This window comes from Cynocephalus volans, chromosome X (genome assembly GCF_027409185.1).
Source record: "Cynocephalus volans isolate mCynVol1 chromosome X, mCynVol1.pri, whole genome shotgun sequence".
In the NCBI taxonomy this organism is placed as follows: domain Eukaryota; kingdom Metazoa; phylum Chordata; class Mammalia; order Dermoptera; family Cynocephalidae; genus Cynocephalus; species Cynocephalus volans.
The window spans coordinates 102,140,277-102,164,091 of NC_084478.1; the positions used below are offsets into that span (position 1 = coordinate 102,140,277).

Consider the following 23,815-nt stretch of genomic DNA (forward strand, 5'->3'; position numbering starts at 1 on the left):
CTCTTGCGTTTCCCCTTGGCCATGACAGTAGTAGGTCCTGGTTGTGGTGGTGCTCCTCACCCTTGATCCAGGAAAGAATTGCTGCCAACCCACAGCTGACTTATAAAGCAAGTGAGAAATAAACGCCTATCATTGGAAACCACTGAGATTCTTGGGTCACTTGTTACCACAGCAAAGGTGACTAATCCAGAACCTTGCATTCTTGAAGCTGATGAGTTCTGAATAGTCTGGGCATTTTGACTCACAGGTTTCCTTTTTTTTTTTTTTTTTTTTTTTATTCCTTTGCTATCACCTCAGCTTTCAGCTATTCTAACTTTATTGTGATTTTTCTTCCAGCATTTCAGTAAAGGGCACTTGCTTCATTTTGGATGGAAACTCTTGAATAATTTTTTTCACCTTGCTTTCTTTCCAGGCAGCACTTTTTTGCTCTTGGTTCCATTTCATCATATGCTTATGATCCTCCAATATTCTGAAATTCCTCCAGTTCCAGGGCTTTTTGTTTAGCACACTCTATTACATGCGTAGGAAATTAGCAAGCTCTGCAACTTGGATCACAGACACCTTTCTTCACCTGATAAAACATAATTAAAGTCTCTTCTGTGATTAGTGCTATGACATGTACTACAGTTGGTATCTGATTGGCCAAGGCAGTAAGTTTGTGAAAATGGTTTGCAAACATGCAAAAGCACCAATCTTTGTTGCAATGTAATCTGATATAGCCCATCCTGACACAAATCCATCATAGGTAGAGGTCCCTCTTCCCTATTCATCTATGATTATTGAAGAATCTTTGGTTGCAGACCTGAGAATAGAAGCAGTTTCCAATATTTCAGCCATGAATATGGAGACTCCTTTCAATTGACTGTCACCAGCCCCTACCCAAGCCAAGATGCAGTCCACAATGGACACTTCTGCTGACTTGCGTGACACAAAACACCCAATTAGGGCCATGAATGCTATCACCCCAGTTTATCAAATATATGTTGATTTACCACCCATATTTGGGCCAGTAATAATGTGGAACATTATCTTTCTCAAAGTATAGACCATTAGGAATAAACACAACTTCATCTTGAACTTCAACACAAGCATGTATCAATGTGTTCAACATAATTCTTCCTTTTCCTTTCTCCAAAATGACTGGTCATACATACAGAACACCTGCTCCATTTGACACGTAAGCAAAGCTGGCAACAGCATCTATCTGAGCTAACACATCACAGAGTGTCTGCATTGGCTCAGCATAGCCTGAGAAATATGGCCAATTTCTTTAACAATGGCATCCTGAGTTTCCTCATACTCAGTTTTGTTTTTGGTATGTTCTTCATTGAAAGAAGTTAGTTTATTGTTGGTAAATTTAACACCATTCTTCTGGATATCTACTGTACTAAAGTTTTTATTGTTATGCAGAACTTTTTCTTCTTTACAAGTTATGCAAAAATAATATCCAAACTGTGCACTGGAATCCAGTTTAATCTGTTTGCCAGGGTCCAAGTCAAGCTCTCTGGCTGCATTTACTAATGCTGAACTGCATCTTCTTTTCCAAGTCATCCATTATTTTTCTTAATTCACTTAGATTAGGATCAAATGAAGGTTTTATGATTTTTCACCTGACCCACATCCAGAGTTGTTTCTACCATTTCCTGAAACTTGAAGAAATCAGAACAAAGATCAACAAGAGGAGTCACAAAAACTGCCAGCAATACTGACCGGTGTTTTCCTTCATATTTTTCCAGAACCCGTATAACATTAGGGAGCTTGTAACAATCTTGTAAGTTTGCTGCTTGTCTTTGAAATTTCTTCACAAATCGATTAAGATCTGGGAATCCACAAAGTAAATCTTTTTGTACATTTTGCTTCAATTCTGCATCTTCTACAAAAGCTTCCCCTAAATTTAATCTCTCTTCTACTCTACCTATTCTTATCGATGACAGTCTGCTTATCCACTGGTTAACTATTTTTTGTCAGTGAGGTGTTTTCCATTTATTCAGCAATGCAGCCAGAGACTGAGAGCCAGTTGTATCTTCAACTGAACCCTGGTAAAGGTTAAGGGCTCAAACTGCTGCAATATCCAATTTCATGTCCTGGCTGAAGTCAAAAGTAGTCAGTTCAAACTGTCCAAAATTTGAATCATCTGATGAGTTCTAAAAACTTGATTACTGCAGATAATGATGAGACTGCAACCTGATTCTCCATTTATGACAAGACAGCACTATTCATCTGTTCTCCCTTTTTGCCTTTCAACAACCAGTTTAGGTCCTGACAAATGTCTTTTGTGGAAAAGTCAGCTCTTTTTCTTCCTGTGATCAGAACTCCTCCTCTCTGAATAACCTGCTTCAGTTTCCGCATGTCTCCAGCGGTCTCTCCTCCTGGTAAAACATGTTTCTTTGGTCCAATCTGAATCAGGAGAGCCTCCACATTGGAGAACTGATCATTACTGTGGAACTCACACAATCCTATCTTCCTCTGTATGGAGTCAACATACACAATTCCAACCTGTCTTTGGCCATCAACTATGGACATTTTAACACTCACAAAACCAATGGAAGTTGGCATATCATTATTACCAAAGAGAATGTTTTCAAATTGATAAAGATTAACGCGCATTGGTGGTTCAGTGGTAGAATTCTCGCCTGCCAAATTGATAAAGATTGCCAGAAGAAACCTTAAATGCCAAATACCAATCATTCTTCTTGGATACCTTATTTCCAGCTCTGTTTTTATAAACCTCAACTCTATATTGATGAATGAGAAGAAGATCCTTTTCAAAAGAATCAAAATTCATTTTACTAAGCACAGCATTCTATAGATTCTTTACTCCTGCCACTTGAACACTGCCTGGGTCTTTTTTTATGTTTTTTTTTTTTTTTTTGTAAATTTTAATTTATCAGTATACAGTGTAGTTGATTTTTGTGTCCCTTTACCAATTCCTTCTCCCCCCCCTTACCCTCTCCCTCCATCAAGATCATATCTGTTACTTGTCTTAACAAGCTCAAGTAATTATTGTGATTGTTGTGTCTTCTATCCCCCACCCCCCATTTATTTGTTTGTATATTTATTTATTTTTATTACCTCACACAAATAAGTGAGAACATGCAGTATTTCTCTTTCTGTGTCTGGCTTATTTCACTTAATATAATTTTCTCTAAGTCCATCCATGTTGCTATGAATGGTAGTATTTTATTCTTTTTTACAGCAGAGTAGTATTCCATTTTGTAGATATAACACAGTTTCCTTACCCACTCATCAGATGATGAGCATTTAGGCTGGTTCCCTGGCTACTGTAAATAGCACTGCAATAAACATGGGAGTGCAGGTATCCATCTGACATGATGATTTCCATTCCTTTGGGTATATACCCAACAGTGGGATCACTGGGTCATATGGTAGATGTATCTGTAATTGTTTGAGGAACCTCTATACCATTTTCCATAGAGGCTGCACCATTTTGCAGTCCCATCAACAGTGTAGGAGAGTTCCTTTTTCTCTGCAACCTCTCCAGCACTTATCATTCTCAGTCTTTTGGATATTAGCCATCCTAACTGGACTGAGATGGTATCTCAAAGTGGTTTTGATTTGCATTTCCTGAATGCTGAGCAATGTTGAGCATTTTTTCATGTGTCTGTTGGCCATTCATATATCTACCTTTGAGAAATGCCTATTCAGCTCCTTTGCTTATTTTTTAATTGGGTTACTTGGTTTTTTTTACTATAAAGTTGCTTCAGTTCCTTGTATATTCTGGATATTAATCCTTTGTTGGATGGAAATTTGGCAAATATTTTCTCCCACTCTGTTGGTTCAGACCAATGGAACAGAATAGAGAATCCAGAAATCAACCCATACAACTATAGCCATTTGATCTTTGACAAAGCCACCAAGTCTACACACTGGGGAAGAGACTGCCTCTTCAGCAAATGGTGCTGGGAAAACTGGATATTCATATGTAAGAGAATGGAACTAGACCCATACCTCTCACCCTATACCAAAATCAACTCAAAATGGATTAAAGAATTAAATATACATCCTGAAACAATAAAACTCCTTAAAGAAAACATATGGGAAACATTTCAGGAAGTAGGATTGGACATAGACTTTATGAATATGACCCCAAAAGCACAGGCAACCAAAGGAAAAATAAACAAAAGAGATTATATCAAACCACCTGGGTCTCAAACACCTCCCGGGCAGTCAGCAGCATGTCCTTGCAGTGTGCCGTGTAGAAGTTGCCCAGGTCGAAGAGGCTCACCTTGGTGGTCACCTTTTCCAGCATGCTCTGGAAGAAGTGCATGAAGCTGACCTTGGCCACACTCTCCAGCTGCAGTGTCTCCTTCAGTTACACCGCCGTTTCAGAACTTCTCTACCTCCTAGCTGAGGGAACCTCGCGACCCCACACCCCTGGACTCGCAGGTTTCTTCACGCAGAACATTCTTCTCTCCCCATTTCTGTCTCTAGTTTAATCGGCCATCCTCATGATTTTGGTTTCTTCCTAAGTACCCAATACATGGTAAATCCTTTATTCCCATGAGACTATACAAGACATCTTTTTTTGTCTTCTAATTCAAGAATTGTTGCACTTTTGATGTGCAACAACCTTTATATTGAAGAGAAAAAATATGTTGGAGTGGTAAAGGTTGATATGCATCTATCTCTTTTTAATCAAGGAAATTGTCATGAAACAAAATCCATGCCAGTTTGTAACCAATGAGCCATTTCTAGGGAGTGATGCAACTTGCAATAAGCCTGAAAATAGTAGAGGAGTAAATTTAAGAATAAAGTTTATGGGTGTTATAATAAAAACTTCTCTTTTCACACTACAGATGCTCCTCAACTTACGATTCTGTTACATCTGATAAAACCACCATAAGTTGAAAATACCATAAGTTGAAAATGCATTTAATACACCTAGCCTACTGAACATCATTGTTTAGCCTAGCCTACCTTAAACATCAAAATCATCTAACACAAAGACCATTTTATGATAAAGTGTGGAATATCTCATGTAATTTAGTTAATATTATACTGAAAACGAAAAACAGAATGGTTGTATTTGAAGTACTCAAAGTACGGTTTCTACTGAATGCATATGGCTTTTGCACCAATGCAAAGTCAAAAACTACTAAGTAGAGCCATCTTAAGTTGGGGACCATCTGTATTCCTTATTAGGTAAAATATATTTTAGGCCGAATTGAAAACTATTGTATTAATAAATTTTTCTGGTTTGGTCCCCAATATGGAATATTGCAGAACATCATTCAGTTTTAGAGCTGGAAGAAATTTTAGAGATCACTTAGTTCAGTTCTCTCATTTTATGATTAAAGAAACTAATGTTGGATTTCACATAGACCACTATCTTTTTTTCTTGCTTTTTGTAATTTTTCAATTCCCTGATTCTACTGAGCCCCCCACTCACTGCCCCTCATTCCTTCATTCTCTCTTTAAAACATGCCATCACTTTTGAACAAAAAACAAAAAACAAAACAAAAAAACTGATAAAAGGTAATAGATTAAGTTACTTAAAGTCACACAGTGGTTCATGGCAAAACTGAGATTCTAGAACCAGGCTTGCTGACTCCAAGTCCACTTTTTTTCTCACTGAGCTGTACTGCCTCCATCACAAATCATCATACCTGGGAGCATATAAAAATAAGAGTACTATATGCCAGTATTGTACTAAGCATTTTACATATATGAACCGAGTGAATCCTCAAAATAAACTGTTTTACCAATGAGTGGACAGATTAATGAGGTTAAATAACAAGCTCAAGAACCAATAGGTAGTAAATGGCTGAATCGGGATTTGAATTTACTCAATCCAGCTCTAGAATCGGTTTTATAAACCACAGAGAAAAGAAAAGAATATAATATTGAGATAAGGAAAAGACTAGTTACAGAATCAGCAATCACAAAATGTTTTTTTTCTTAAATCAGCACTTTGATAAAGCATCCATAGCCTTAAATTCACCAGTAAAATATCACACAGAACTTTTTAAGCTCCTCTGAGGCCCTAGGACTCAGTTTAAAAGGCTCTGGTCTAGTTTAGTCCCACTGGGCATTGAGCAAACTTTGGAAAATTGCATGGGAACTATGATGGACAAATTCCCCTAGAGCCCACCAGCCCCCATCCCAGGAGCAGCTGCACTATAAGCATATTCTAAGTGCTGCCATCTTCTAAATGCTTTTACTAATCAAAACAAAACATTTAGCAGGCATTTGTAAGACAGCAGAATTACTAGGTCACAGTAATTCTGTGGAAACTTTGTGAATTCTTTCAGTATATTCTCTGCCCCTTAGGCTGCATTAGAATTTGGAGCCCAGCTGAAGGGGAGTCACTGAAGGCTTAGTCTCAATTCACATTTTAAGACAGGTTTCTACTTCCCATGGTTCTTTCACCCAAAGAGCATTGCCTAAACACTCCCACCATGGCTTGGCATGAAACTTTAATGTATGTTTACTCATGAAATGGCTCTGTAACTCAGGCAGTTGGAAACCTTTTATTTGATTTGGCCTAGGTATTATTAACACAATCGTGCAGAGTAAGTTAACAATAAACTGTAGGTTGATAGTAAAATCCTTCAAGTATGCCTTTTTCCCATTATCTAGGTAAGGCTATCTGAGAAACTGTCAACCTGAATGGCATGATTTCATCACCCATGTGCTTTTCCAACTTGCTGGCTTTATTCTCTGGAGAGCTATATTCAAGTTCCATGACCACTGCTGATCCTGCTTCACAACTACCCTTGTGCCTGGAAAATGTACTCATGGGTTAGCCTGGTCTGTACTATACTATAAATACCATGAGCTCATTTAGTGGTTAAGACCATGAGCTTTAGAGTCTGAGAGACCTGGGTTTAATTCCCAGCTCTGTCCCATATTAATTTTCTGATTCTGGGGCAAATCATTTAACCTGTCTGAGCCTTCTTTTTTCTCTTATGGGGGAAGAAATAACACCTATGTCCCAAGAAATTATTCAATTACTCAACAAATATTTGAGAGTCTGCTTTTTACCAAATAGGCAGAAGATAAAAAGATATAAGTAAGGAAGTTATACAGTGTGTTAAAAGATGGAAAATGCTGTGGAAAATCAATTATATAACAGGGTAAGGGAAGGGTAGTGCTGAGGTGGGGGTTGGGAGGACAGAATTATTACTTTAAATAGGTTAGTCAGGGTGGGCCCCAGGTGAATAAAGACTTGGACTGTGTTCTTTACTCTGAATAAAAAAATGGGAGGCATTGTGGAGTACTGAGCAAAGAAGTGACGTGATCAACCAACTTTCCACTTAAAAGGAAAACTTGGGGTATTATGTTGAACATAGATTTTAGAGAGCAAGAGGAGAAACAAGGAAATCAGTGAGGAGACTATAGATGTAATCCAGATGAGAGATAACTTTGGCTCCGAACCGGATAGTAGAAGTGGATATGGAAAGAAATGGTCAGATTATAGATAATCTTACAGATTAAGGAAGGCTGAGAACTTTAACCTAAGAAACTGTAAGGATGAAATTGCTATCCAATAGGATAGCGAAGGCTGTGAATGGGACAGATGTTTGCGTGAGAAGAAAGATCAAGAGTTCAGTTGTGGAGCACTGACTTTGAGATGTCTATTAGACATCTAAGGGGAGAAGTAGAATAGACAGTTGGCTATATAAGTCCGGAGTTCAGGAAAGAAGATCGGGCTAAAGATATAAGTTTGGTGTGTTATAAAGATTAAATGAGACATTGTATGTAAAGAACTCAATACAATATATATTAGGTTAAAGGTGTTTAATTATTATATCAACAGAGTAAAAAGACAACCAACAGACTGGGAGAAAACTGCAAAATACACATCTGACAAAGGATTAATATCCAGAATATGTAAGGAACTCAAACAACTTTACAGCAAAAATAAATAAATAAATAAATAACCCAATTAAAAAATGGGCAAAGGAGCTGAATAGGCATTTCTCAAAGGAAGATATATGAATGACCAACAGATATATGAAAAAATGCTCAACCTCACTCAGCATCCGGGAATTGCGAATCAAGACCACTTTGAGATACCATCTCACTCCAGTTAGGATGGCTAATATCCAAAAGACTGAGAAAGATAAGTGCTGGAGAGGTTGCAAAGAAAAAGGAACTCTCATACACTGTTGGTGGGGCTGCAAAATGGTGCAGCCTCTATGGAAAATGGTACAGAGGTTCCTCAAACAATTACAGATACATCTACCATATGACCCAGCTATTCCACTGTTGGGAATATACCCAAAGGAATGGAAATGCAGCTCTATCTACAATAGCCAGGAGTTGAAACCAGCCCAAATGTCCATCATTGGATGAGTGGGTAAGGAAACTGTGGTATATCTACACAATGGAATACTACTCTGCTATAAAAAAGAACGAAATACTACCATTCACAACAACATGGATGGACTTAGAGAAAATTATATTAACTGAAACAAGTCAGGCACAGAAAGAGAAATACCACATATTCTCACTTATGGTGGGAGCTAAAAAATAAATAAATAAATAAGCACACAGACAAATCAAGGGGGAAAGAGGAAGAAGACAGAATAACCACAAAAATTCCTTGAACTATTTAAGTCAAGTGAACAAATATGATGTGGGGTGGGGGAGGGGAGGGGGTGGAGAGGAACGGGTAAAGGGGTATGAAAATCAACCACAATGTATATTGAGAAGTAAAATAAAAAAATAAAAGATAAATAATTTTTAAAAAACTCTACAAAATATAAATAAATAAATAAATAATGATAATATCAACAATTATGTTTCCCACTACCTGCCAAGCACAGTGCCTGGTACTTAGTAGGCTACATATATGTATATGAAGAAACCAAAGAGTAACACTTCAAGCTACTGTAAATATGGGTGATTTTTGAGAGTGCAACACAGCAAATAACCACATATAATATTTTCAATTTAAAAATGCAATTTTATTAGTTGATTATTTTTAATCTCACAAGTATTTGTTAAGAAATGAATAGGGTTATTACAAACTCACACACAAATCCCTGTTCTAAGATTATTACTGTTTCCTACCCAGAAGATTCAAACTAGGTCTCATTGATTTTGTTTTCATTTTAATTTTATGAACAGGCAATACTTTTATTCATAGGTTCAAAAATCAAAACAATATGAAAGAGTGTGTACATCAGAAAGTCTTGCTCCCACCTTGTCTGTATCTGTTCCCTAACCCTATAGCTCAGGTGTTGGCAATTTTTTTCTGTAAAGGGAAAGTACTAAATGTTTTTGGCTTGCAGACCATATGGTCTCTGTTGTGATTTTTTCAATTCTGCTATTATAGTACAAAAGCAGCCATAGAAAATATGAAAACAAATGGGTATGGCTTTGTTCCAATAAAACTTTAAAAAAACAGGAAGCAGGCCTGCTGGCCATAGTTTTCTATCTCTGCTATAGGTAATAGTGCTTAATAGTTTATGTCTCAGTTAGTCCAGGCTGCTATATGAAATTACCAAATACTAGGTGACTTAAGCAACAGATATTTTTTTCTCACAGTTCTGGAAGCTGGAAGTCAAAGATCAGAGTGCCAGCATGGTCAAGTTTGGGTGAGGGACCTCTTCCAGGTTCTACACAGCCGACTTCTCCTTATACCCTCACATGGGGGAAAGAGAGCAAGCTAGCTCTCTGGCCTCTTCATATAAGAACACTAATCCCATTCATGAGGGATCCACCCTCATGATTTAATTACCCCCCGCCCAGAGGCCCCACCTCCTAATACCATCACATTGAGGATTAGATTTCTACATATAAATTTGGGGGGGTGACACAGACATTCAGTCCATAACAGTTTATTTTGTTTATGTAAATATAAGCATATGTGAATATACAGTTTCACACCCCCTTTCTTATGCAAAAGTTGACATAAGATATATCACTGCCCTATACCTTGAAACTGTGTATATTATATTGTATTTTTATATCTTTCTATATCAATACATAAAGATCATCCTCATTTTTTCTGTCTGCATTACATTTCATTATATGAATGCAAGAGAGTTTATTTAATCAATCCTTTCTTGATAGACTTTTATATTTTTCTAATCCTTTACAATCACGAACAATGCCTAGTGAAAACCTGCAAAATACATCATTTCATATGCATGTAACTATATTTGAAGGATAGATTTCTAAACTTGGAATTGCTGGAACAAGGGGTAAATACATTTGCAATTTTGGAAGCTATTGCTGGATTCACCTTCATGGGGGGTTTGCCATTTTCACTTTCAGCCCAATATATGAAAATGCCTGTTTCAAAATTATAAGATGCTTCACAAATTGGTGTGTCATCTTTGAACAGAGGCCATGTTAATCTTCTCCGAATAATTCCAATTATAGTATATATGCTGCTGAAGTGAGCGCCATGAAGTCATTTTTAATTTAGTAATGGATGAATGCTTTTGGGTGGCATGCAGACAAAAACAGGGAAAGACCATAAACACCCCTTTCTATTTAAACTAGAAAGAGAGAAAGGGTTTTTCTGAAAAGCTGCAGGTTTTTTTTTTTTTTTTTCCAGAGTGCTGATTGGGGCAGAGCCACATCACCTTAAGTTCCAGTAATCCATGAATCTGTGCACTAACAGGGACACAAATGATCAGAGTGATAGAAGGAGTTAATGAAGACCCTAACCTTTGAACAATTGTGCACGAAGATAGAGTAGTCAGCTAATTGTAAATCAGCCTTGATATAAGGAAGTGGCTATTCACTATGAACCAACATGGACTGCAGTAAGATTCAGCAAAGGACAAGGAATGATGCAGAGCTACTTGATAAAAGGGGAGATTTGGATGGGATCAAAGAAAAAACTAATTAAAAAAATAATAAAAAGAGACAATATTTAAGCAGAGTTGTATGGGCCAAGAACTTTGTCAAGGGGTGTGTGTGTGTGTGTGTGTGTGTGTGTGTGTGTGTGTGTGTGTTCAGTCATTTAATCATCACAAAAACACTATGAATTAGGTATTATTATTATATTTACATTGAGGATTACTAAACCCAGCCACCTTGGCCAAAGCCACTAAGTGCACAGTTGGGATCTGATCGCTACAGCATAGGATCTTTACCACTGGCTATACTGAGTTGTTGTCTGGGTAGGGACATAACTCCAGAATTAGGTGAGGAAAGAAAAGTGGATCTTGACAGCTCTAAACTCAGGCAAATATAATTTTATTTTTTATCTTTATGAAGTTGTTCACATGAAATGATAATTGCACTTAACATTTTGGGGCCCAAAGTGGTCAGAGTAGGCTTTTAAGACCACTTGAATGAGGGGCATTGTCAGCTGCAGGGTGCCTCAGGCTATGCCTGCCCTGAGGATTCTGGAACAGGTACTTGGGAATTTTTTCAAAGAAAAATTTCCCAGAGCTCAGAAAATGTTTGCTGAACTGGCTCAGAGGTTGACAACTTGGATAGTTATACAGAAAACTTCAAGTTTTATCCTATGTTGGCCATGTTGGTTTACCCTAATTTGGCTGCTGAGCAATAGCTTTAGACAGCTGCTGGGCATCTGCTTCACCTTCACTGAGGATGAACCAAGTCTCAATTTTTGCCCCCTTGGCATTCAGCAGCTGCCTTAGCATCTGACCAGGGTAACTTACTTGTAGCTGTGGAAAGCCCAAGTGAAGAGGCTTCAACTGTAGTTATATCCACTCTATATTTTCAAGGCCATCTTGGGGGAAATGCATTTTTTTTTAATCTTACAAGGTCAATTTATAAAGTGTGATATATAATCCATTAAGAATGATTCTAAATGTTTCTCCTCTGCACAGAGAAAATAATATCCCCTGAATGCAATTGGGGGGTGAAGGGCTCTCCTCTGCCCTATCACTCACTGTCTACCTCAATTGGCTGTGTAACCAGTGGGAATGAAGAGATCCATGGGTAGTTGGCAAGTAGAAGTGTTGGTAAAATATGGAATCTCTGGGCACCTTCATAGAGAATCTAGAGCAAGGAATTTTCTCTGCTTTTTCCCACTCCAAATTGCAAAGGGCTGCCTATTTTGAGGTTCTGGTATCCAGGTTCTATCTCACAATTAGAAAACTAGGCTAAAAGAATGAGAAATGTGGCCAGCATGCATGGTGACCTTGCTGCCCCCTGGGAAGTGGCCCTACCTCATAGTCTACCCAAATGATAGCACAAAAATGTGCAACAACCCCAGGAAGCAGCTTCACCTGCCCACGAACTTGGCTGATTCTGGCTGTTGCTTCCCATTGCCACAGACACTGTTGCTGAGTGAGTGGTCCATGACAGCCACCACCAAAGCAACTCCTGCCTCAAGAACAGCTTGCTGACATACCAGCAGCTTCCACTGCCTTACAGGTAGCCTGCTGATGACTTGTCAGTATAGACATAGGAGAGTCACCAGTGGAGCCTAGGGAAAGAGATGAGCAATCACAGACCTGTGACCCAGTGGCCCAACCCACAGGAGGAATTACGCTGCCATACATGGTAAAATACCTGGGGGGTAGGAAGCACATTCATAGCCCGTGGGACTGCCTTCATATGGGGAGAGGCACATGTGGAACCCCCAGAGAATACAGAAACCCAGGATACCCAGATAAAGTAAGGAAAAAAATTCCCAATCACCATCAACCCATCCGTCAACTGGGGGAAGCAAGGTCACAGGAGATATCACTGCCTGCAGAAAAGAAAAAACCCACCTAGGGTCACCCATTCAAATCAAGGAGCACCAATATACCCCAGTGCACCCATCAGGGGGAGCTAGCCAGGGTGTCAACAGGCACACCCAGGGTCATCCAGCACAGCCAAAGAGTGACAGGGTACCCAGGCACTTCTCCCAAGAACTCAAGAGCTTGCCCACATAGTGTCACCAACCTCAGCAAGGAATCACTAAGTGGCTGAGTGCCTAGGCCATGGAGGCACACACACATAATTTTAACACTGAATTCAGCTGAAGTACCCACACAGAGATTGCACTACTGCATCTACCTGGAATCAATACTAAGACATCCCACTCAATGGTCATTATAAAAAAAATCTATAAGAGGAAATCTCTCTCCTCAAAGCCCACTCTATAGTACTAGCAAAACAACTGCTCTACCAGATGACATCAATATACAGATACTAGAAATATGAAAAAAAAACAAGAAAATATGACACCACCAAATGAATAAAATAATTCTCAAATACCAAACCCTAAAGAGCAGGAAGCCCTAGAAGTGAGTGAAAAGGGGTTTTGAGGAACAATCTTAACAAAACTCAATGAGATGCAAGAAGACTCAGATGACACACTAAAATGAAAAATAAAAACTCTCTGGTATCTAAAGGAAGAAATGTAGAAAGAGATTAGAGCCTTACAAAAGAATATAGTAGAACTCCTGGAGCTGAAGGACTCATTCAATGAAATAAAAGACACAACAAGAGCTTAACCAGCAGGTTAGAGGAAGCAGAAGAAAGAATTTCTGATTTTGGAGAAGGTATTTTTGAAATAACCCAGAAAGACCAAAAAAAGAAAGAAAGAAAGAAAAGGAAAAAGAATTTAAAAAATAAAGAAAACCTAAGAGAGCTAGCAGACAACCTGATGCACACAAACATCAAAATCATGGGTGTTCCAGAAGGGGAGGAGAAAGGAAAAGGCATTAAAAATATATTCAATGAAATAATACCAGAAAACTTCACAAGTATAGAGAGAGACATGGATCTACATATCCAGAAGGCTCAAAGATCCCCCCAACAGATTCAGTCCAAAGAGGTCCTCTCTCAGACACATTATGCTCAAACTGGCAAAGCTCAAAGACAAAGATAGAATCTTAAAAACAGCAATAAAAAAACCATAAAGTCAGCTATAAGGGAGACTCTATCAGTTAATATCAGACTTCTCAACAGAAACCCTAAAGGTGAGAATAAAATGAGATGATATAGTCAAAATACTGAAAGAAAAAATTGCCAGCCAAGAATGCTATATATACCCAGCAATGCTATCCTTCAGAAATGAGGGAGAAATAATATATTTACCAGACAGACAAAACTGTGGGAGTTCACCACCACAAAACCAACCCTGGAAGAAATCCTCAAGGAACTACTCCATCTAGAATACAAAAACAATAATCACTACCATGAATACACAAGAAAGAATAAAACACACCAGTAGAACAAAAATACAAATGAAAATGAGAAAGAAACTTCATCAAAAGACTTCAAAAAACCAACAAACACGGAAGGCAATCAATAAAAGGGGAAAAAATGACCAAAAGATATTTAAAACATCCAAACAAAAGTGCCAGGAGTAAGTCAATACTTTCTGATAATAACCTTAAATGTAAATGGATTAAATTCTCAACTCAAAAGACACAGACTGATGGATTGGATTAGAAAACTATACCCAACTCTATGCTGTCTTCAAGAGACTTATCTCACCTATAAACACACACACAAATAGTGAAGGGATGGAAAAAGATACATGATGCAAACAGAAACCAAAAACAAGCAAGAGTAGCTATTGTTATGTTGGATAAAATAATCTTTAAACCAAAAACCATAAAAAGAGTCCAAGGAGCCTATTATATAATGATAAAGGGATATATCCATCAAGAAGATATAACAGTAATAAATAGACATGCACCAAACTCTGGAACATCAGATATATAAAACAAACACTATCATACTTGAGGAAAGAGATGGACCCCAATATTATAACAGCTGGACCTGAACACTGCTCTCTCAGCATTGGACAGATCATATAGGCAACAAATCAACAGAGAAACAGAGGTTTAAACTACACTTTAGACCAACTGGACCTGGCAGATATCTACAGAACATTTCATCAAACAACTACAGAATATACATTCTTCTCATCAGTGCATGGAACATTCATATGTCAGGCCACAAATCAAATCACAACAAATACTAAAAAATGGAAAACATTTCAAATATCTTTTCAGAGGACAACAGATTAAAAACTGGAAATCGATAACAAATAAAACTGAGGAAATTATACAAATACATAGAAATTAATCAATATACTTCTAACAACCAATAGGTCCAAGAAGAAATTAAACAGGAAATCAAAAAGTTTCTTGAAAGTAATGGAAAAAAAAAAACCAACACATCATACCAAAGTCTGTTGGATACTGCAAAAGCAGTACTAAGTGGGAAGTTTATTGCTATAAATGCTTACATCAAAAGAATAGAAATATTTCAAATAAACAACCTAATGCTACACCTCAAAGAACTAGAAAAACAAGATAAATCCAACTGCCAAATTATTAGACAGAAAGAAATACTTAAGATTAGAGCAGGACTAAATGAAATAGAGACCCCCCCAAAAAATGATACAATAGGTCAATGAAACAAAAAGTTGTTTCTTGACAAAAGCAAAATAGACAAACCATTTGCTAGTTTAAGTTAAAAAAAAAAGAGGAAAGAAGACCCAAATAGCAAAAATCAGAAATGAAAAAGGAGACACTACAACTGATACCACAGAAATACAAAGAAACATTAGAGAATATTATTAACAATTATACACCAACAAATTTGAAAACTGGGAGGAAATGGATAAACTTCTGGACACAGAAAAACTGTCAAGATTGAAGCAAAAATAAATATAAAACTTGAACAGACCAGTAATAAGCAACAAGATTGAAACAGTAATCAGCAGTCTCCCAATAAAGAAAAGTCCTGGACCAGATGGGTTTACTGCTGAATTCTTCCAAATCTTTAAAGAGGAATTAATACTAATTATTTTCAAATTGTTCCAAAAGTTGGAAACAGTGGTCATTCTTCCAAACTCATTCTATGAGGCCGACATCACCTTGATACCAAAAACCAGACAAGAATAAAGGAAACTACAGTCCAATGTCTTTGATGAACATAGATGCAAAAATCCTCAACAAAATATTGGCAAACAGAATACAGTAACACATCAAAAAAATAATACACCATGATAAGGTGAGATTCATTCCAGGGTGCAAGGATGTATCACATTGATATACCATATCAACAAAATCAAGGACAAAAACCATATGATTGTCTCAATTGATGTAGAAAAAGCTTTTGACAAAATTCAAAATCCCTTCATGATAAAGACTCTTAGCAAATTATGTATAGAAGGAAAGTATTTCAACAAAATAAAAGCCATATATGACAAACCCACTGACAATATCACCCTGAATGGGAGAAAGTTGAAACCTTTTCCTTTAATAACAGGAACAAGACAAGGATGCCCACACTCACCACCTCTATTTAACATAGTATTGGAAGTACTTTCCATATCAATCAAGCAAGAGAAAGAAAAAAGGCCATCAAGGTTGGAAAAGATGAAGTCAAATTATCCCTGTTTGCAGATTACATGATCTTGTATATAAGAGAAACTAAAGACTCTACAAAGTACCTTGTAGATTTGATATATGATTTCAGTAAAGTTAGAGGATACAAAATCAAATCACAAAAATCAGTAGAATTTTTATACTCCAACAATGAACTAGCAGAAAAAGAAATCAAGAAAGCTAGCCCATTTACAATAGTCAGCCGAAAAGTAAAATACCTAGGAATAAAGTTAACCATGGAGTGAAAGATCTCTACAGTGAGAACTACAAATCACTGTTGAAAGAAATTAAAGAGGACACAAAGATGGAAAGACATTTTATGCTCTTGGATTGGAAGAATTAACATTGTGAAAATGTCCATACTACCCAAAGTGATCTACAGATTCACTGCAATCCCCATCAAAATAGCAATGATATTCTTCACACAAACAGAGAAAGCAATCCTAACATTCATATGGAATAAACAAGGACCCTAATAGACAAAGCAATCCTGAGCAAAATATAGTCAGAGGCATTACACCACCTGACTACAAATTATACTACACAGCTATGGTTATCAAAACAGCATGGTACTCGCATAAAAACATACACACAGACAAATGGAACAGAATTGAGAACTCAGAAATCAATTAACATACCTACAGCCAACTGATCTTTGGCAAAGACAACAAGAACATAAATTGGGGAAAGGACAGCCTTTTCAGTAAATGGTGCTGGGAAAACTGGACATCCATGTGTAGAAGAATGAAACTAGACCCTTACCTCCCACCATATACCAAAATCAACTCAAAATGAATTAAGGACTTAAATATAAGACCCGAAACTATAAAACTCCTAAAAGAAAACATTTGGGAAACAATTTGGGAAGTAGGACTGGGCAAAGACTTTATGAATATGACCCCCAAAGCACAGACAACAAAGGGAAAAGTAAACAAATGGGATTATATCAAACTAAAAAGCTTCTGCATGGCAAAAGAAACAATTAACAGAGCAAAAAGACAAGGTACAGACTGGGAGAAAATATTTGCAAACTACGCACCTCACAAAAGATTAATATCCAGAATATACAAGGAACGCAAACAACTTAACAGTGAAAAACCAAATAACCTGATTAAAAAATGGGCAAAGGAGGTGAATAGGTATTTTTCAAATGAAGATATATGAATGGCCAACAGACACTGGAAAAAATACTCAACATCACTCAGCATCAGGAAAATGCAAATCAAAACCACATTGAGATATCATCTTACCCCAGTTAGGTTGGCTACCATCAAAAAGACAGAATATCAAAGGATGGCTAGGATGCATAGAAAGTGGAACCCTCCTGCATTGTTGGTGTGACTGTAAATTGGTGCAGCCAGTATGGAAAACAGTATGGAGGTTCCTCAAACAACTACGGATACAACTGCCGTATGATCAAGCAATCCCACTGCTGGGGACATAGCCAGGGGAATGGAAATCATCATGTCAAAAGGATACCTATATTCACATGTTTCTTGCAACTCTATTTACAATAGCCAAGAGTTGGAACCAACCTAAACAACCATTGTCAGATGACTCGATAAGGAAAATATTGTATAATTCCACAATAGAATACTACTGTGCCATGAAAAATAATGAAATCCTGCCATTCGCAGCAACATGGATGAACTTAGAGAAAATTATGTTCAGTGAAATACTCCATATCCTCACTTAGAAGTGGGAGCTAAAAAACTAAACAAATAAATGAAAGAAAAAAAGATACAGCAATCACAATGATACATCAAAATTTCAGAAGGAGAGAACAGAAGTGAGGTTACCAGGGATGGGAAAGGGGGAGATGGAAGAGGGTAAGGGAAGAAATGGTAAAGGTTCATGAAAGTTGATTACATTGAATCTTGTTAAATATGCTAATTAGCCTGATTTGAACATCACATATTGCACACAGATATTGATATTCCATACTGTACCCCACGGATATGCACAATACTATGTTTCAATAAATAAAAAGAAGAAATTCTTTTTTGAGGCAATAAAAGTACTGTTAATTCAGTATGTCTTGTTTGCCTGTCTGTACTAAGTTCATTTTACATGCATCATCTCATCTAATCATCCTAATAATCCTTTGAGTTACGTCCATAACTTACCCCTGCTTTGCTGATGGGGTCACTCTGACTCAGAAACTTATTCAAGGATTTGAATCTGTTAGACTCCAAAGTTTGTAAGACATTGGCTATACTGCAGTCTCTATACGTATAATCTGTACAATAAAGTTGATGAATATCTCTTCAGTTTGTAGATTGATGTAACAGTCATGTCAAATATCTTTTAAATTCACACAAGGCTTGGTAATGTGTTCCCCCCAAATGACTAAAAACAATAGATCTTTGTGGAATAATATCCCATTGAATACCCTTTCCTCCCATCTTTTTCCCTTGTACGATGCCCATGCAGGTAAGTGGTATGAAGAAAATAAATTGTTAAATTCCAGCATGGTATTTTAAATGTCAGACTTTAGAAGAAATTATAGAGGTGACTTATTAGGGTTGTATGTGGAATCCATTACTGATGTCAGTTCATGTCTCATTTGCAGTGCCTGCAATATGGGCTGCCAAGGGGCAGGGCATTTGCCTTGATGAGTCAAAAAAAGGTAGTTCAGGATATGAACATGAAGAAATTGGATTTTTAAAAATAGTATGTTGAACCATGTGAAACTGTCATTTTCATTCCTCAAAAATAGTTGAACATCAGCAATTTCATTGATTCAGTATAATAGAAGGAGATGTGATGCGTGTAATCAGAAATGGATATAGACAGCAGAGACAAGGTGAAAAGTCTGAGTAGGTGGTCAAGGGTTGTTGTCCAGAGACCTGTACTGCGGCAGAAAGCACATGTTCTGAATACAATGGTGGTATATCTATTGATTATAGAATAGAGACGCTGAACTCGGCCCATTTGGAAACACTCTTCTGAACTGCTGTCTAGACTAAGAGAGATCACAAGGAGCTTGAGACTGATTGACTATAGCATATATTAAGCACTTCTTGAAGCAAATTTGAATATTCCATATAGTTGAATCCTTGATACGTGTATAGTTAGAGAGTTAAGCCCTGCATGCAAATAAATATGGATCTAGGTCCACCTGTTAACCTCTCTCAGCCTCTTGTTTCCATCAAGTTCTTATCTCAATATACATTTATTTTGTTTGTTTAATTTCCTTTCTGTATAGAAAGCAGCTATATGAGGAGAATTATATAGTTAGTCTTGCACACTATCGTATCCCCAGCAACTAGCAAAATGCCTGCCATTCAATAAATATTTGATAAATGGATGATTAAATGAATGCATTATTTTTAATAGCCACATAGTATTGCATTGCAAGGATGTGCCACAATTTGTTTAAATTATCCCAGTGGATAGATATTAGTTCACTTTAAGTTATATGCTGTTATAAACAGTCCTGGAATGAACATTCTTGTATATATATTTTTGCATATTTCTTTTATTATTTTCTTGTGACGGATTCTTGAAAGGGGATTTTGGGGTGGGATCAAAAGGTGTGCCTTTTAAGGCCTTTGATTCATATTGTCAAAATATCTTCACATGGTGTATTGTCCTACACTTCCACCAGCCATGTATGTATGAGATGGCCCACTTCCTCCACACAATGATCAACATCAGGTGTTGTTATTTCTTTTTAATCTTTGTAAGTATACTTCTGGAGAAATATCATTTTGTTTTATTTTGCATAATTTTGTCACTATTAGTGGCACGATATTTTATTCATGTTTTTAGCCATTTGTATTTTGTTGAAGTACTTATTGATGTTGTTTGTCCATTTTTCTACTGTAGAGTTTAGATATTTCCAATTAATTTTTGAGAGCTTTTTATATATTTAGGTCATTAACCATTTCTCATCTGTATGACAAATATTTTCCTTATTTGTCCGTTTATTAAAATTTTTGTTGTGATGCTTGAAGTTGTAGATAAGTTGTTTTTAATGTAATCATATTTACTCATCTTTTCATTTAGAGTTTCTAGCTTTTGTGTCTTATTTAGAATGTACATCTTTATTCCAACATTACATATGTATTCATTTACATTTTCATGCAATGTTTACATTTAAATTGTTTATTCATCAATAATTTATTCTAGTGTAAAAGGTGAGATATTGATTGTATTGATCTCACTTTTTTTCCTTCATGGTTAGTCAATTTGTCCAGAATGCTTTCCCCCAGTCATTTGGATTGCCACATTAATCCCATGCAGTATAAGCAGTGCTAAAATATGGGCTTTGGAGTCTGAGCTGGATTTAAATCTTAGCTCCACTACCTACTTGTGATACTTTGATTAAATTTTGTTAGTGCTCCAAGCTTCAGTTGCAGGGTGACCAACCACTCTAGTTTGCCAGGGATTGAGGGAGTATCCCATGATTCTGGACTGTAAGTGCTAAAACTGGGACAGTTGGGAGCAAACCAGGATGGTTGTTTACCCTAGGTTTCTACTCTGTAAAAATTGAAATAATAGCAGTATTTTTCTGAAGTAGTTGTGCAGATTAAAAGATAATGAATATAAAGGAGTTAATACAGTATCCCTTCAGTAGCAGATACTTACAAAAGGTTGAGTGTTATTAGTGCATTGTTACAGATTCTCAGTCTCTTCTGACACTTGCATCACATTATATTAATAATTGTAGCTTTTCAATAGGTTTTAATATATATCTGGTGGGGCAAGTCCCTCTTCGTTACTAATTTTTTCCAAGATTTTAATGGTCGACAAATTAAATAATCATTCTTTAAGACAAAGTTTAGAGGCATTTTATTTAGTTTAAAAATTGTGCTGAGATTGTAGTTGGAATTATATTAAATTTGTAGAATAGTTTGAAGAGCATGTTACATCTCATCAACAACGTAAGATTTTTCAAACATTTCACTCAGTAGAGCATATAGATTTCTTCATATAGTTTAAATAGTTTCTGCACATATCTTATTGAGTATATTGCCAGGCATTTTATATTTTAGTTGCTAATTATTAATATAATGATTTTAATTTATATTTTCCTGATGAATGGTGGTATAGAGGAAAGAATAAGAGTTTTAAAAATTTATTTAGTTTAGAAAATTAAATTTTTTCTTATCAAAATTATTACAGGTTCCAGAAATATAACAACTAAACCGAATAGTGTTAATTATGATAATAATAAATATACCTGTGACCCTACATACATGGTATTAGTGATAGTAATATTAATGATAATAGTAATTAATAATAATAATATAAACAGCCATGTTTTACTCCTACAGCTCTGGGAGTAGGACATTATCAATACCTTTGGCATTCCAACTGTGTCCATTCTGAATTGAATCTCACTTCCTGTCCCAGAGGAAATCATTATCCTTAGGTTTGGGCCAGTCATTTCCTTAACTTTCTTATAGATTTGCCATATATATATATGTGTACCACTGAACAATGTATCATTTGTTTTAAACTTTGTATAAGTGAACTCAAACTGTATGTATTCTTCTGTGAGTTGCTTTTTTACTCAACTGATGTTAAAATTACAGTAGAAAAATAGCAGCCTTTTAAACATCTTTCCCAGAAACTGGTTGATATAAAAAACAAGGTAATTTTTTCTAAATTCACTGGGAAGAATAAAGATGTGTAAATAACTAGGAAAAAAATCTACAAATAGGGGAGGTTGCTGTTCAACATGTTAAAATGTGCTATAGCATCAAAATAATTAAATGATATAGTCTTGATGCTGGAACAATTTACTAGAAAAGACAACCAGGGAAATAACTGAGCTATGGGAATTTAGGCATGATATAGATGGTATTTAAAGCTAATGGGAGAGTAGGAATCATTTTATAAGTACTGACTGGATATAAGTGGATGATTTTGTAAAAATTCTTGCTTCATATGATATACCAAAACAAACTCCAGATGGATTAATTAATTAGGTGTACTAAATTAAACTAAAAAGAAGATGGAAAGAAAGAGGGTATTTATCTGATTGCGGGTTAAAGAAGTCCCTTCTAAATAGAAAACCAAGAAAAAAATAAGGAAAAATACTAGAAGACTTAACATAATCAAAATTTAAGTTTCTATAAGGTTTTTCAAAAGTATGAACATTCTCATCGGATATGGAAACTGTGGTATATATACACTATGGAATACTACTCTGCCATGAAAAAGACTGAAATACTCCCATTTACAACCTCATGGATGAACCTGGAGAAACTTATGTTGAGTGAAACAAGCAAAGAACAGAGGGATAAATACCACATTTGCTCAGTCATATGTGGGAGCTAAGAGAGAAAGGAAGGCAGGAAAGAAAGACCACAGTAGTGCTGTGATCCAACAGAAGGAGGGAACATTCCTAGGCCTACAAATTGGTGTGAAGGGGATGGGGAGGGGAAGAGAGGTTGGGGGATAATTGGGAGGGGACAAAGGGTACAAAAGTAATTTCTGGTAATAGGGATGCCCCCAGTATGAATCTGGCCCTCACATCATGGGCAGGAGAGGGGACAATCAGCTTTGTATCTCATGATCATTTGTAATAAATAAATAAATAAATAAATAAATAAATAAATAAAGTATGAACATTATTAAAATGCAAATGAAAAAACAGCAGTAAAAGAATTTCCAGACAAATATAAATGATAGACTAATAATGAATATCTTAATATCTTTTAATATAAAGTTTTTATAAATTAATCACAATGTGGAAGCATGGAAATATGAAAAATTGCTATGAACATAGAAAAATTTTAAAAACATAAAAATAAGACAGTCACTGATAATTATGTACATGCTAATTAAATAATATCCTATTACCATTTTCATATTTTAAAATAGTAATAAATTTTAAGAGCTGTTATTGATATATAGAAAATGAGAACACTCACGTACTGCTTGTGAGAGTGTAAACTGGTTTAACCTTCCTCAAAAACAATTTAGCACCATGTATCAAAAATCTTCATTATTGCTTTGTTCCATAAATTGTATTTCTAGGAAATTACCCTAAAGCATAATCAGAGCTGTACACAAAATTGTAGATGGATATTTATCTGTGTTGTTTATGCTAGCAAAAAATTGGAAACAACCTACGTGTCTAAAAATAAGAAATGGATAAATAGTTTCTAATACATCTGTATTGTAAAATGCTATGGAATCATTAAAAGTAATAGTTAAGGAAAATGTTTAATAACATGGAAAATGTTTATAATATACAAATAATTTCAAAAGAAAAATTAAAAAATAATATGTACAGTGTGATTCCAATAATTTTGTATAATACACACATATGTAAAAAAATTTATATTCATTGAATGATAGGAAATATATATATATATGTATATATATATATATATATATATATATACACACAAAATGTTAACATCAATTATCTCTGAGTTGTATTACAAGTGACTTTTCCTTACTGTGTTTTTCTGTATTTAAAAAAGTAATATTATAGTCAGAATATAGAACTCAAAATGCATTCCTTTTTCTTTGCCTAGAAAGAGAGAATCAGCATT

General features: G+C 35.9%; 1 non-coding gene and 1 pseudogene across 1 annotated transcript; both read right to left on the reverse strand.

Moving 5' to 3' along the window:
- Positions 1 to 274: 274 nt before the first annotated feature.
- Positions 275 to 4,324, reverse strand: LOC134368148 (DNA mismatch repair protein Msh2-like; annotated as a pseudogene).
- Positions 4,325 to 10,273: 5,949 nt separating this feature from the next.
- On the reverse strand, positions 10,274 to 10,380 carry LOC134368789 (U6 spliceosomal RNA). Its single transcript, XR_010022496.1, has one exon. It is a non-coding gene; the product is annotated as a U6 spliceosomal RNA (small nuclear RNA).
- Between the last annotated feature and the right edge of the window lie 13,435 nt (positions 10,381 to 23,815).